The following is a 15,286-nucleotide window of genomic DNA, read 5'->3' as shown; positions in this document are numbered from 1 at the left end:
CTCACATGCGTAATTGAGCAGCCACAGAGAAAGTAATACAAATGAAATTAATCTGTCTTTTGAAAATGTCTTTTTCCAAAGACACGAACAAAATTTTCTAAAGGAACCTGAAGTACTATCTCTGACATTTCCATTGATTCTTTATTCCCGCTACTTTCAGATGTAAAACATAGAATATTATCGAATGGGTTTAGTCGTCCCCTCCCTGAATAATTTCCATTTGGAAAACCCAACCCTGGGAAATTCCTCCCCCTCAAAGAACATTTACTTTTCCTGCTGATAAATCCCCCGCGTTAAATTCCACCCAGCAGAAATTTCCCAGCATTGGAACATGCTCCCCCAAACATATTCCCCTCAGATAATTTCGGATATTCATAAAAATGGAAGCTGAAATTTCTACTCAACTCTTTAGGTGAGAAACAGAGCTATAGTGTTACCTAAGTAAAGAGCCATAAGGGTTCAATGAATTAATACTTATTTATTTTTCCAGGGGCACTTTATGTGGAAGAGGTGGTCGCATAAACTTTGGAACGGGGTTCATTGAATTACAAATTAAAATTTATAGTGCCCTTACACCAGGGGTGGATCCAGGATTTTTTAGGGGGGGGGGGGCGCAAAATAGGTTGATCCGATAAACTTGCGTTAGGAGCAAGTTTAATTAACGCAATATTGCGCTAATTAAGTAAATTACATTACTTTAGACTACGTTAGGGGGTGCCTAATAGGTGTGTGTTAATACCAAAACATTCTAACTCTCATTGGGCCTTCAGGTATAAACAGAATTAGTTCAAAGGGAGGGGTGGGGAAAAGGGCGTAGGGGGGGGGGGTATTTGCACTTCAATCGATTTTGACTCGTAAGAGCTGGACTAGAACTTCCAATTTCCAATCAAATGAGCCCTCTCTGAAGCTTATACGAGAATCCCTTCCTGCCCCGAGCCCTGGGGGTTTTTGTCGACGCCAGAGTTTTGTTACTTAACCTTTCAAATATTTAAAAAAAAATTAATCTCATGCATTTAGGGCGTGGAGGATGGGGGGAGGGGGGCTAGTTGCCCTCCAATCTCCTTTGACTCTTAAAAAGTGAACAAGAACTTTCAATTTCCAATCAAATGATCCCTCTCTAGACAGCCATTTTATTAAACGTAGACCTTAAAACTACGTTTAATAAAATGGCTGTCTCAAAATTTTGATTAGATGTGTTTGGGGAAAAGGTGGGCGTGAGAGTGGGTTTAGTTGCCCTCAACTCACTTTCGACTAATAAAAAAGGCACTAGCCCTTTGAATTTCCAATCCTATGAGCCTCTTTTGAAGTTTCTACGACAACGCCTTCTATAAAAACCTTATATGCCCCCAGGGCATAACTTAAAACCCTTGCCCTGAGGGTTGTGGGGGAGTGTCCTCCTCAAAAACATATTTTCTATCCGAAAATCAACTACGCTGAACAAAATGGCTATCTCAATATTTTGATTGGATATGTTAGGGGAAATGATGGACGTAGGGGGGCTAGTTGCACTCCAATCACTTTCGACTATTAAAAAGGGCACTAGCCCTTTGAACTTTCAATCGAATGAGCCTGTTTTGAAATTTCTATGACAACGCCTTCTATAAAAACCTTATATGCCCCCAGGGCAAAACTTAAAACCCTTGCCGTTAGAGTTGTGGGGGAGTTTCCTCCTCAAAAATATATTTTCTATCTGGAAATCAACTACGCTGAACAAAATGGCTATCTCAAAATTTTGATTGGATATGTTTGGGGGAATGATGGGCTTGGGGAGGGGGGGGGGAGCTAGCTGCCCTCCAATCACTTTCGACTATTAAAAAAGGCACTAGCTTTCTGAATTTCCAATCGAATGAGCCTTTTTTGAAGTTTCTACGACAACGCTTTCTATAAAAACCTTATATGCCCCCACGGCATAAATTAAAACCCTTTCCCTGAGGGTTGTGGGGGAGTGTCCTCCTAAAAATATATTTTCTATCTGGAAATCAACTACGCTGAACAAAATGGCTATCTCAAAATTTCGAGTGGATGTGTTTGGGGGAATGATGGGCGTGGGGGGGGGGGGCTAGTTGCCCTCCCATCATTTTCGACTATTAAAAAGGGCACTAGAACTCTCGATTTCCAATCGAATGAGCCCCCTTTGAAGTTTTTACGACGACCCCTTCCATATGAAGTGCCTCTGGGGAAAAAAAATAATAATAAATAATGACACATTGGAGCCGTATGGCCTTTACTATAGGCAACGCTACAGCGTTGCCTCTGATTATTAAGCCTAGTTACCCACTGTACATTTTTAGTTAAGACATGTTATTAGATTTCTTCTTTTTACGTGTGCTGACTGGAAGGCCCAACATGTGCCTTCGGATTTTACGTTTATACTATTTGACCGAAAAATAAAAAAATGAAAAATACTGAAAATGATTAAAAAAAAAAAAAAGAATACGATGATGTTGAAAAGAAATAAATGTTATGTTTTTATTACAGAATTTACATTCAGAATTAAATTGATGTAGATGACTGACTTGACTTTATTTAACAAAAAAATTTACATAAATTTTAAACAAAGGAGAAGAGAGGAATTTCGTAATGTCTCCTTTATCCAACAAAAGGGGAAAAAAATTACACATTCCGCTAACATAGCTTCAGAAAGAAAAGAAAAATTGATAATAAAATAACAAAATTTCAAATAAATTAAAAAAAAAAAAAAAAAAAAAAAAAAAAAAAAACAAACATACATAACTTAACTATCGACTCACGGAGATAGGGATGGGATTTACTTAACAATTTATAAATAAATCAATAATACCATCAATCCCCGCTACTGTAGACTGAAAGGACCATCTTTTTCAATTTCTTTTTATACATGTATAGTGTGATGGTGATTTAATTACTAATTCAAATAACTTATATTTATTCGCAATATGAGGAAGTTGATATCTTAAACTTAGTCTGGATCTCTCAATTTTAACAAACGGGAAAAGAAACTTAATCCTAGCTCTTGATAAATGGCTATTTTTATTTTCAACCAAAAGTTTCATACTATTGAAAAAATGATCTTTATGTTGGATTTTCAAAAACCATATGCCCAAATTAAGGTGCAAAATTTGTTGTAAATCCAGAATATCAAGAAATAGAAAAGATGTTTTAATTTCAGATAATTCCTCTGTCTTCCTAGGGTGTGCTACAAAATGGTCCAGAATTCTTATTGATTTATTTTGAACAATTTGGAGTCCTCGTAAATGTGAAGGGGAAGTCAGCATCCAAACGCTCGGACAATACTGGAAATAACAATCAATTAATGAAAAATATAAAGTTGTAATGATTTGGTATGGAAACAGAAACTTTAATCTATGCAAACAACCGATATTCCTGGACACTGTTGCTTTAAGTTTACTAATATGCGCCTTAAACGACAAAGTTAAATCAATATACATACCTAAATATCTAAATATATCCACTATTTTTATGGAGGAAACTCCAATAATAATACTTTGAAATGACACGCGCTTCACTGACCTCGAACTTCTCCCAAAAAACATAAATTCCGACTTCTCTAAATTAGGTATTAATCGGTTATCATGAAACCAATAATTTACATTCAAAGCAACAGTCTCAAAGGACAATCGTAGGTCCTCCTCGTTGCCCGCCCTCAAACTAATTGCTGTATCATCCGCAAACAATATTGCTAACTCATCACCTGAAGGCATGCAATTTGGAAGATCATTTACATAAATCAAAAAAAGTATTCCCCCAATACAGATCCCTGCGGTACCCCTATATATTCTAACGGGAAAATGTGAGATGATTCTTCACAAACTTGGACTTTAAAACTTCTTTCAGATAAATACGATCTCATTAAATCCAGAGCTATTCCACGGATTCCTGTATTTTCCAGCTTATCAAAAAGAATTGCATGATCTATTGTATCAAAAGCTTTTTTTATATAAAAAAAAAAAAATAGTTGCCGGCAAATAACTATCATCCATAGCATCTGATAAGGAATGACGTAAAGCAGCTACTGCTTGCTCTGTTGATCTACAACTCAAAAAACCAAACTGATTAGGAGAAAAAAACTTATTCTTTTCCAGAAATGAAATAAATCTAATTTTTATTATCTTTTCAAAAACTTTAGAAACAGGTGATAAAATAGTAATAGGCCGATAAGTGTTTGGGTTATCTTTATCACCTTTTTTAAACAAAGGTAAAATTTTAGCTACTTTAAGACAAACTGGGAAAAATCCATTTTTTATACAAGAATTAAAAATATATAAAAGCGGCTGAAAAAGTACACCAGCTAATTCTTTAAACAGAGAAGTCGATATACCATCACATCCTGCCGAAAATCCATTTTTCAAACTAGTAACGGCTTTTTGGTATTCCGAGAACCGGATAGGGTACATAAATATAGTATTATCTACTTTATTTGGTAAATATTTTCTATGATTATGTGTTCCAGCAGAAATTTGATCCACCAGACCATGTCCAACTTTTCTAAAATGGTCAGCAAATGCTTCCGCCATCCCTCTCTCGTCAGTTATCTTGACTCATTCATGACTTGTAATGTGAGATGGAATATTTCTTGTTTTAACATTATTCATTTTTTCATTTATCAACTTCCATGTTTCCCGAGGTGAATCACACTTGCGAAATTCATTTTGATAATATTTTGCTTCCGCTTCTCTGAGAACAAGAGTTAACCGATTTTTATATTTTTTAAAATTTTCAATATTATTTTCATTGGGGTACTGCATCTTCACCTTATACAATCTATTTTTTTCTTTTATACTCTTTAACAGGCTTTCAGTAACCCATGGTTTACGAGGCAAATCCTTACTCTTTCTTAATACCATAGTACATACTTGGTGAAATATACGGTTAAATTTACCATTAAATATCACAATTGACTGATTCAGGTCTTCAACATTTAGGACATCATTTCAATCTATATCTCTTATTTTTACTTTCATCTCATCAATCTTTTTTTGGTTAAATATCCTTTTATAACTTTTATTTGGTCTCTTTTCACGTTCCACTCCTGATCCAGAGAAGTCAGAAACAACAACACAATGATCACATGTATCATTCAAAATAATATGGGTATCAAGGCAATTTTCAGATGTAAAAATGTTATCAATAAGAGTTGCATGGTTATCACAGATTCTTGATGGTAGTAAACAAGTAGGTGACAAACCATGTAAAAAAGAAATATTCAAAAACTCTAATCCCTTATTCGATGTCAAAACATTATGTCGCATTAAATCAATATTAAAATCCCCCATTACATAAATTGGGTGGTGTTGCTGTGTGAGGGCATCTAACAATGACTCGTATTGACTTAAAAACTATTGAATACTAGACAAGGGTGGCCGATATACTATAATTACCAAAAAAATATTTCTTCCATCATTCACTTCTACTACGCAACTCTCAAATAGCATCTCAACATTCCAAACCATAAATTCATTACGTAAAGAAGATGCAAAAACATCTCGTATAAAAATACCAACTCCTCCTCTCTTATTATGTTTTCGACTGCCATGAAAAAACTTATAATTTTCATAATGTTCAAATGTATTATTTTTATCAAGAAATGTTTCACAAATTCCTAACACATCTGTTGACGACCCTTTAAGAAAATCATGCACAAAATTTAAGCTGCTATTTAATCCTCTACAATTCCAAAATGACAGTCGTTTAAGTTGATTATTTAAAGGTGGAAGATCATGAACAAATAAATATTTATTTTTAGGTGCATTATAATTTTCTGGCAAATCTTGATATTGTGACGAAAAAATATGAAAAAATTTATTAATATCAAGAGGATTTTTTTCAAGTTCCTCCAGCGTACCAGCAGGAATTTATAAAAAACTTAACTCATCCATAATCCAAACTCAACAAAAATTTCGCATCCCATATCCGTGAGCCGATATAAATAAAATAAAAAAAAATAAAGAAAAAAAAAAAAAAGGCAACAAAAATTTCGAAAATAAAAAATAAGAACAAAATAGAAATACATAAAAAATATTTGACATCATACTCTAACCATTATCCTTATCATCACACGAAGGCGCGCGCAATTTAATCACGGATACCTGAGCTAAATCACAACTTACTACAATCATAAATCCACTCAAACATACTAAAAAAACACTTTAATCCACTTCCGATACATTTTTTATGCATTTGACTTATGCGACATTACACCATTTAAGCTTCACTTTATGCTCATTCTCAATCTAGCAAAATACAGGTGGGACGAATGGGGGAATCCCAGCACTGACTCCCTTTTCCCTCAATCCTTTCTGTTTGATTTTCAAGCAGTTACGAATGTCACGAACACCTATTGTCACATCATCTGTTATATATACATAGGGAGATTAACTTCCGGCTTCTCTTCTGAACGGGTTTTCACGCAATTTCTTGTTTCCCTGAAGGATACAGAATTTGTCCTTATCATCCTGGAGCTGGATTTTGATAAATCGATCCGTAAACTCAAGTAGTTCAAATTGGGTATTAATCCCAAGATATTGGGAAAGTAAGGCGTTAACATGCTCCTTAGCTTTTGACTTAGATTCATCTTTAATGTTCCATAGAAAATATTCCTTCTTCTATCCATGTTTTCTACCACAAGGACTCTCGTAGCTAACTCACCAAAACCGGGTTCCTTTGCAATTTGTTTACGTAGTGCCGATATTTCCTGCTAAATACTGGATAACACATTTTCGTGGGTCACTTTTGCTAATTCTAAATCTTCAACACGAGACGTTAGGGACGCTAAACCAGACTTAATGTCACTGATTTCCCTGTTTATTTCCACAATATCATTCTTAGTTTCTTCAACGATTGCAAGGACTTTATCCAACTTTGAAACATTGTCAGTCAATTCCGTGGACCCTCTAGACTCGTCCAAATCGCTTTGTCTTGATCGCTTTCCACTTTTCTTAACCATATTGCTATCCAATAATGTTTATAATTTTCAAATAGCTCGAAAAACAAACGCCCAAGATAATTCACTAGGCACTTCACTTGTCAACTTATCAAATAATTTTTGTATTGTTCACTATCCAATAATGTTTATAATGTAGAATGTGATGTAGAACAGATCTTTACAGCCACCCCCATCCCTTCCTTTGAACTAATTCTGTATATGCCTGAATATCAATGAGAGTTAGAATGTTTTGGTGTTAACAAACACCTAGGAGGCATCTGCCCTCCTCCCTAACAAAAGAATCAAAAGAACAAAAAAATCATACACAGCCTATACCGTGTGTCTTAACCTTTGTTTGCCTCTCATTACAGGCAATCTAACGGTCTTATGTCAATTTTTGAATTCTTGATCAGTATGCCTAAGACTCTAGGCAGGCATGCTTTTCCAAAAACTAACCTGACAAGTATGTGTCCAATAAGAGATGCATGCATACTCCTGCTATTTAGCCGTGTCCCAGCCATTTAAAACATTTGCCTCTCAATTACTTGGACTATCTGTCTTGGCTTTTCTCTGTCTACAATCAGCCATGCCTTGATGTAACCTGTGCAACCTACTGCAAAATACTTGATAACTTCAATTCGCAGAGTTCACATATAAGTAAAACCAATAAATCGGATCCAAACTGGATGTAAGATAAGATTTTGTCATTAAAACGCTGTTTATTTCGTATTTTAAACGAAATTCTTGAATAAACACCAAAAATCACTTTATTGTTTTTACATTCAAATCTTAGTCAAATACGCTGTAAATTAGTCCAAAGAAATCAATAAGAATCAAAAATCAGAATTTAAGAAAATGAAGCGAAAAAAGTGAAAATTTTTATTTTATTTAACAGTAACACAGGTCTTTAAACTCCCCCTCCCCCAGAAGTTTCCCCCAACCGTCGGAAAATTTCCCCAGGAAAATCGCCCATGGTAAAAACTCCCAAATTTTCTTTCATAAAAACAGCCTAGACCAGAAATACTCACGAGAATCAAGAGGTATTAAATAGCAACCCCCCCCCCACCCCTTCCTTTGAACTAATTCTGTTTATACCTAAAGACCCAATGAGAGTTATAATGTTTTGGTACTAACACACACCTATTAGGCATCTGCTCTCCTCCCTAACAAGGAAAGAAACAGAGAGTGTAAGGCAGTGGCGGATCCAGGGGAGGGGAGAAGGGGGAGCCCCCTCCCTAACGTTTTGGGCTTCTGCAGTGAGGCGATACCCAAACTCTTGTTTGTAGTTATTTTTATTCGATTCAAACTTGATTTGCATATTCAATTTAAGTTTCACTTGTTTTAAGATTTATTTATTCATTTACATTAATATATATTGTATGTTTGTTTGCATTGATTGTTTATTTAATTTCTGTTCGTTTTAAGTTTCATTTATACTTTAATAGCAAACCATTTTTTTTCGTTTTAAGCTTGATTTTCATATTCAATCTAAGCATAACTCGCTTTAAGATCTATTTATTCATTTATATTATTATTTGTTGTGTTTTTTGCTCTGATTGTTTATTTAATTTCTGTTCGTTTTGGGTTTCATTTATTCTTTAATAGTAATTTCTGGTCATTTTGAGTTTGAATTTTAACAGGTATTTGTATCTCCTGAGCTAAAGTTTAAAATGGCCCTTACTTTTCTTTTAGAAACTTATTTTTCGGAAAGTTTTTTTAATTAATAACTATAAAACGACATAAATATCAATACAGATCAAATCAATTTTCAATATATAGTATTTATTTTCAGGTTGAATGTTGTCCAAGGAATAGTTCTTAGAGGAAAATTGTCAGGGGTGAAATTTTTCAGATGTGAAGGATTGAATTTTCTTGAGAGAATTTTACAGGGTCCTATTTTCTGCGGGGAGCTAATCTCTGGACGAATTTTTCTAGGGGTTCAATTTTCAAGCGAGAATACGACAGACCCCTTAGAAAGCGTATCAACTTACACGCGAAAGACAAGGAAAAGTAAACATTTTGTTAATTACTTTGAGAATGATTTACGAGAATACCAACAAACCATTTGGGCTATCTCCGGCCGAAATATATATATATATATATATATATATATATATATATATATATATATATATATATATATATATATATATATATATATATGTATTAGGACGTCTTAGGAGTTGCACTAGGATTTGGTAGCAAAAATCAGCACAGACGGGGTGAATTTTACTTTACCTGCACTGATACTGCATGTTTTAATTCTAATCGACCAGACCCTCTTCGAACTTTCTAAAACCCCTCCTTGCAAATTATAATGTTGGGGGCAGTGGCGGACCTAGGGGGAGCCCCCCATGATTTTTTCTTGTGCCCTCATTCCTTATGTTTTTTTCTATTTTTCAATCTTTATTAATAAATTTGTCAATGTGGTCAATTATTGGCACCCTTGTTACATTGACCCCCCCCCCCGTCCAAAGATTTTACTTATCTGTACCCTTGTCATAATAGCCCCACCCCTCAAAATTTTGCTCTAGATCCGCCTTTGTTGGGAAAAAAAAATAATAGAAGATTGAATGCACATGGCTCTTTTCTTAGGCAGCTTTATAGCGATGCTTATGATGGCAAAAATTAGCTATTTTATTGCTCATGTGGCAGTTTATCTTTTAACTTCCCTTGTTGAAATTGGGGTGTCCCAAGAGATTGATAGGCATGTTGCACACTTACAAAAGCTCATCTAGTAAAACGTTCTAGCAAATTGTTAATGGCATGGAGAACTCGTATTGCACCAAAAAAATTGATAAACCTGAATTGGAGGTATTTTCCAACTAATTTTGCAATGCTTTGATGCCAAATATGCATTCCCAAGGTACCAAATTTTACCAAGTTACCATTGCCTTGTCAAGAATCTTGAAACTGATTGCTGACGTGTTAAGTTAACTCTTCTGAAAACTTATTACAGTAATATAAACGGTGAACTGATATTTATGAAGGTAGTTATTATTCTCCACAAATTATATTTCAATGTTTAATAGGTAGTGTTGTTGATTTTGCCCAAAAAATATAAAATAAAAATAGACGGTAAAATGTAGGCTATCACTACCTAATTATCACAATTACGTGGACATCAATCTATTATTGTTTGAAACGGCTACACGAAGCTGTATAGAAAAGAAAAAATCTCTTTTACATGTCAGTGATATTATGGATCGAATGCAGGACGAGGTGGTGTTATAATACTTTAACCACCCTCCCCTCAATTTTTTTTACTAGCAAATTCGTCAAAAAATGCAAGTAAAATGAATTTCCTTTGAAATTTAGCTCCTTGATGATGCCATACAGTTGTGTAGGTAATATTGCGATTCAATTATGATAACAAATTGGTTGGATAACCAGAAGCGCATCCAGGATCTTTGTCGGAGGGGGGGGGGGGGGAGGGGGTTACTAATTTTTTTTTGGGGGGGGGGGCTATATATAAAAAAAAACTCAAAAAAAGCATACAAAATTTGTTTATGTCCATTTTTGTTACTTTTTTTACGAGTCACGCAAACATTTTGGGGGGGGGGTGTTCAAACTGGGTACCCCCCCCCCTGGATATGGCCTTGGGATAATCTTGAGAAAACAAGGAATTATATCTTTCCAAGTTAAGCAGTCAAATTGCTGGGGAGCAGTCACTTATTTTGTTGTCTCGCTTTCTTTTTTTTTACTTAGTCATTACTTAGTCATGGTTGCAGGGATACAGTACATAACTGGCAGAATAAATAGTAACTGTAAGTTTAAACACACTGCTCGAACCCTTAAAACCCACTAATTTATATGGAAGCTAAAATTGTATATTGTTAGATCTATGCTATGTTTCCACTTCCTATTTTTCAGAATTCTAAAACCCTGGTTATAAAACACATTTCCAATACCAAAATTGTTAAGATAAACCCCCCTCCCCAATTTTCTAAATTCTTTCCATGTCGTTTTTAATTCCCATTGTTATACTGACTTTTAAGGCCAATTAGGCCTATTCAAGAACGCCTATTTTCAAACTGAAGACGTTACTTTTTCTAGTGTCTCTCTTTAAAACGTTTTAAACATTTGTTGTCATTAACAACTTCTGAGCTTAAGCTTGTACTTGATTAATAGATTTTAGAGAACCATGTGTGGTATACAGTCTCTGCACGTTTGTCACATCAGTTAGTATCACATGGGCCCAAATACTAACTCCCATTTTTAAAGGGAAAGACAGATTTATTACGAAAATCAACACAGTATCTAGAGTAATTATAGGGTATTTTGAATCAGAGTATGGTGTCAAAATCGGGTAGAAGCTTTCTTAAACAAAAAATCCGTCTATAATTCTAAACCCAAAGACTGAAAAGAAGAGACCAAAAGATTCTTTAAATAAAATGGGGGACTAATGAACCTGTTTACAGCTAAGTATGTGTGAACAGCCAAGTGTTTACAGGATGAATGAAAATTGACATGAACAACAGTTGGGTTCTAGGTGTTTACCCCCCCCCCCCTCATTTGGTCTACCTCTTAACTACCTCCTTAACAGTGAAAAATAAAATATAATTGAATATAGTCATGCAACACCTCATTGGAAAGCTCCTGACATAAAGATTTTAAATATCCAAGTCTTATCTAATAGTTTTTGAATCAAATTTGAATTTGCCATGTTTCTCTTAAGGAGGTAATTATATTCAGAGTTAGGAGGGGGGGGGGGGTTTATGGAGCTAGGACAATCCTAGGTAATGAAAACTTCTTCATTTAAGATATATCTTACTGTAACAGATCTTTTTATGAATTTTCATTTTTTCTTGTTTTAATATGGAGGGTTTGAGCGGAAAGGGGAGATGGGAGGCAAATGAGGATTTGTGTGGCCCTTTTAAGTTTGATGTTTAAACCGACACTAGAAACATGTTCAGAAGAAGGATAGCTTTCAAATAATGTGCTGTTTGATAAGCTTTGACAAAAAATGAAAGACCTCATTTGGCCTACCTCTAGACTACCTCCATAACAGTAAAAACAAAATATAATTGAATATAGTCATGCGACCCCTGATTTGAAAGCTCCTGACATAAAGACTTTAAATATCTAAGTCTTATGCAATAGTTTTTGAACCAAATTTAAATTTGCCATGTTTTTCTTTGAGAGGTACTTATATTCAGGGGTAGGGGGTTTATGGAGCTAGGACAATCCTAGGTAATGAAAACTTCTCCATTTAAGATATATCTTACTATATCAAACCTCTTTAAAAATTTTCATTTTTCTTGTTTTGACATAGAGGGTTTGGGACAAAAGGGGAGATGGGGGGCAAAAGAGGATTTGTCTGGCCCCTTTAGGTTTCATGTAGAAAACAATGCTAGAAACATGTTCAGAAGAAGAATACTTCAAATGATGTGCTGTTTGATAACCTTTGACAAAAAACAGAAGACCTCATTTGACCTACCTCTAGACTACCTCCACAACAGTAAAAAAAAAATATAATTGAATATTGTCATGTGACCCCTCATTTGAAAGCTCCTGACATAAAGATTTTAAATATCCAAGTCTTATCCAATAATTTTTGAACCAAATTTGAATTTGCCATGTTTCTCTGTAGGAGGTACTTATATTCAGGGGCAGGAGGGGGGTTTATGGAGCTAGGACAATCCTAGGTAATGAAAACTTCTTCATTTAAGATATATCTTATTGTAATGGATCTTTTTACAAATTTTAATTTTTCTTGTTTTGACATGGAGGGTTTGAGAGGAAAGGGGAGACAGGAGGCAAAAGAGGATTTGTGTGGCCCTTAAAGGTTTGATTTAGAAACCAACACTAGAATGATATTCAGAAGAAGAATAGCTTTCAAATGATGTGAAGTTTGATAAGCTTCGACAAAAAGCAAAAAACCTCATTTGGTCTACCTCTAGACTACCTCCATAACAATAAAAAATAAAATATAATGGAATATAGTCATGTGACCCCTCATTTGAAAGCCCCTGAAATAAAGATTTTAAATTGCTAAGTCTTATGCAATATTTTTCTAACCAAATTCGAATTTGCCATGTTTTTCTTTGGGAGGTACTTATATTCAGGGGTAGGGGGGTTTATGGAGCTAGGATATTCCTAGGGAAGGAAAACTTTTCCATTTAAGATATAGGCTATGTTACTATAACAAATCTTTTTATAAACTTTCATTTTTCTTGTTTTGACATGGAGGGTTTGAGAGGAAAGGGGAGATGGGAGGCAAAAGAGGATTTGTGTGGTCCTTTTAGGTTTATTGTAGAAAACAATGCTAGAAACATGTCTAGAAGAAGGATAGCTTCCAAATGATGTGCTGTTTGATAAGCTTTGACAAAAAATGAAAGACCTCATTTGGCCTACCTCTAGACTATATCCATAACAGTAAAAATAAAATATAATAACCCATTTCCAAGATAGCCAAAAGTAGCTAAAGTAGAATTTTACCCCTAAATTTTGAAAATAAACTATTTATATGTCTTAAAATTCTGCTCAAATAACTGAAATTGGATTTTCAGAACTAAAGCCAGAGAAAAAGAAACAGATAACTCAAAATTTATAGAAGACGTTGCTTTTCCAAAATTTCAATAGGTATAGACTTGTTAAGTAAGTAAATTTTAGGACCTCTAGACGGAGAAGGAATGGGGTTAGGCACCTCAAAATATTTTCCCGGGACTTACTGCGGTCTGCATAACCGCCCCTAAAAGTTTCATTTTCCTAGCCCAACCCCTTTCCAAGATAGCCAAAAGTAGCTAAAGTAGAATTTTACCAAGATATATCTTACTATAACAAATCTCTTTACAAATTTTCATTTTTCTTGTTTTGACAAGGAGGGTTTGGGAGGAAAGGGGAAATCGGAGGCAAAAGATGATTTGTGGGCCCGTTTTAGGTTTGATGTAGAAAATAACCTTTGAAACCTGTTTAGAAGAAAGATAGCTTTTTCGTCAATATATACCAAATCATATTATTGAGTTAGGACTAAAGTGAATACACCATTCGATGCCTTTTTTTATGCTGATTACAAATATAATAAGCATTTCTGTCAGAAATGAATTTCAGCCCCCCCCCTATATATGCCAATTCAGGGTTAGGTTAGGTATAGCCTATATAGGGGGGGGGGGCTGAAATTCATTTCTGATATATATTCTGTATATATTGACCAGCTTTTTTCCAACTCAATAGGCCTAACAGTCAAAATAATATTTTTTTGAATATAGTTAAGTAACACCTCATTTGAAAGCTCCTGACAAAGTAATTCCAAATAACAATGAAAAATTATGTGAAAAAAAATATTTCAGTCATTAATTTTAAGTTCATGTTTATATTTGTACTTTTAAGTAAAATATCAAAAACAGCTAAAAAATTCAAAAACTTTGTATCAGTTGAGAGCTGTAAGTGTCAGCAGATTTTTTTTAAGGATAGTTTTTATTTTCAGAGCTATAGGGCAAGCAATTTTAGGTCAGGGAGATAAACCTGGAGATGGGAGCCAGGAGATAACTTCATCCTGGTATAGAGCCTAGGGTAATGTAATAGGATCAGAGGGAGGACTGGGAATGAACCATCAAAAACACAAAAAAAACAATAAAAAAGCAATCTGAAAGTGTCTTTTACAAACCTTCTTTTCTCTTTTGTTAGGCAAGAAATGGGCTTTTCAGTTGAGACTACTTAGCCCCTTTCCTTTTTTCTGTTTATATGAGGTGTTTTGAGCTATTACAGGTGGCTGCTACTTGCCTATATTGAAATGGATCTTAACACATCAGTTAAGAAATACCAGAACGGCCCCTTTAAAATGAGTAAAGAATAGCAGTTTGGTTTTCCTCTTCTTCTTCCTATTTATCGGCTCTGTTGCGAACAAGAAGATATAAAATCATTTATATCTTGATTTTGAATTGTTATCATATATGATAACATTATATATGATTTTAATTATCTTGATTTTGAAAAGTTATCAAGTATTTTGCAGTAGGTTACATAGGTTGCATTAAGACATGGTTAATTGTAGACAGAGAAAAGCCAAGACAGATAGTCCAAGTTATTGAGAGGCAAATGTTTGAATTGAAGTTATCAAGTATTTTGTAGTAGGTTGCATCAAGACATGGCTAATTGTAGACAGAGAAAAGCCAAGACAGATAGTCCAAGTAATAGACAGATAGTCAACAAGTCTTCAGAAAAATAGTTTAATTTTAAATTTGATCCTTTTCTTCTGGAAAGCGGTAGAAAAGGCGTAGGTTTTGACTTTGGCCTATGTCTTTAGAAAAACTTCAAGGTAGTTTCCCTTAGGAAATGGAATGCATTCTATACAGTGACCAAAAGTGCGGGTGCTTTCCGATAACAGTGGTGCCGTTATAGGTAAAGAGTATTGTCATTCGA

At 34.5% G+C, this 15,286-nt stretch overlaps 1 protein-coding gene across 2 annotated transcripts in view; it reads right to left on the bottom strand.

The window, feature by feature from the left end:
* The window catches only part of LOC148949444 (golgin subfamily A member 7), a 70,993-nt gene extending 56,259 nt beyond the window's left edge, over positions 1–14,734 (bottom strand). The window contains exon 1 of one of the 2 annotated variants that reach the window (XM_089093473.1): positions 14,648–14,734. The gene's annotated coding sequence lies outside the window, so the exon portion shown is untranslated. Of the gene's footprint in view, positions 1–14,531 lie in introns of both variants that reach the window. The other variant, XM_089093472.1, reaches the window with a different exon arrangement.
* Positions 14,735–15,286: the final 552 nt, after the last annotated feature.

This window comes from Artemia sp. Qi Xiang Cuo, chromosome 8 (genome assembly GCF_049724085.1).
Source record: "Artemia sp. Qi Xiang Cuo chromosome 8, ASM4972408v1, whole genome shotgun sequence".
Classification (NCBI taxonomy): Eukaryota; Metazoa; Arthropoda; class Branchiopoda; order Anostraca; family Artemiidae; genus Artemia; species Artemia sp. Qi Xiang Cuo.
Note: the sequence above shows the minus strand (reverse complement) of the source record. Positions and strands in the feature narration are given on the sequence as shown.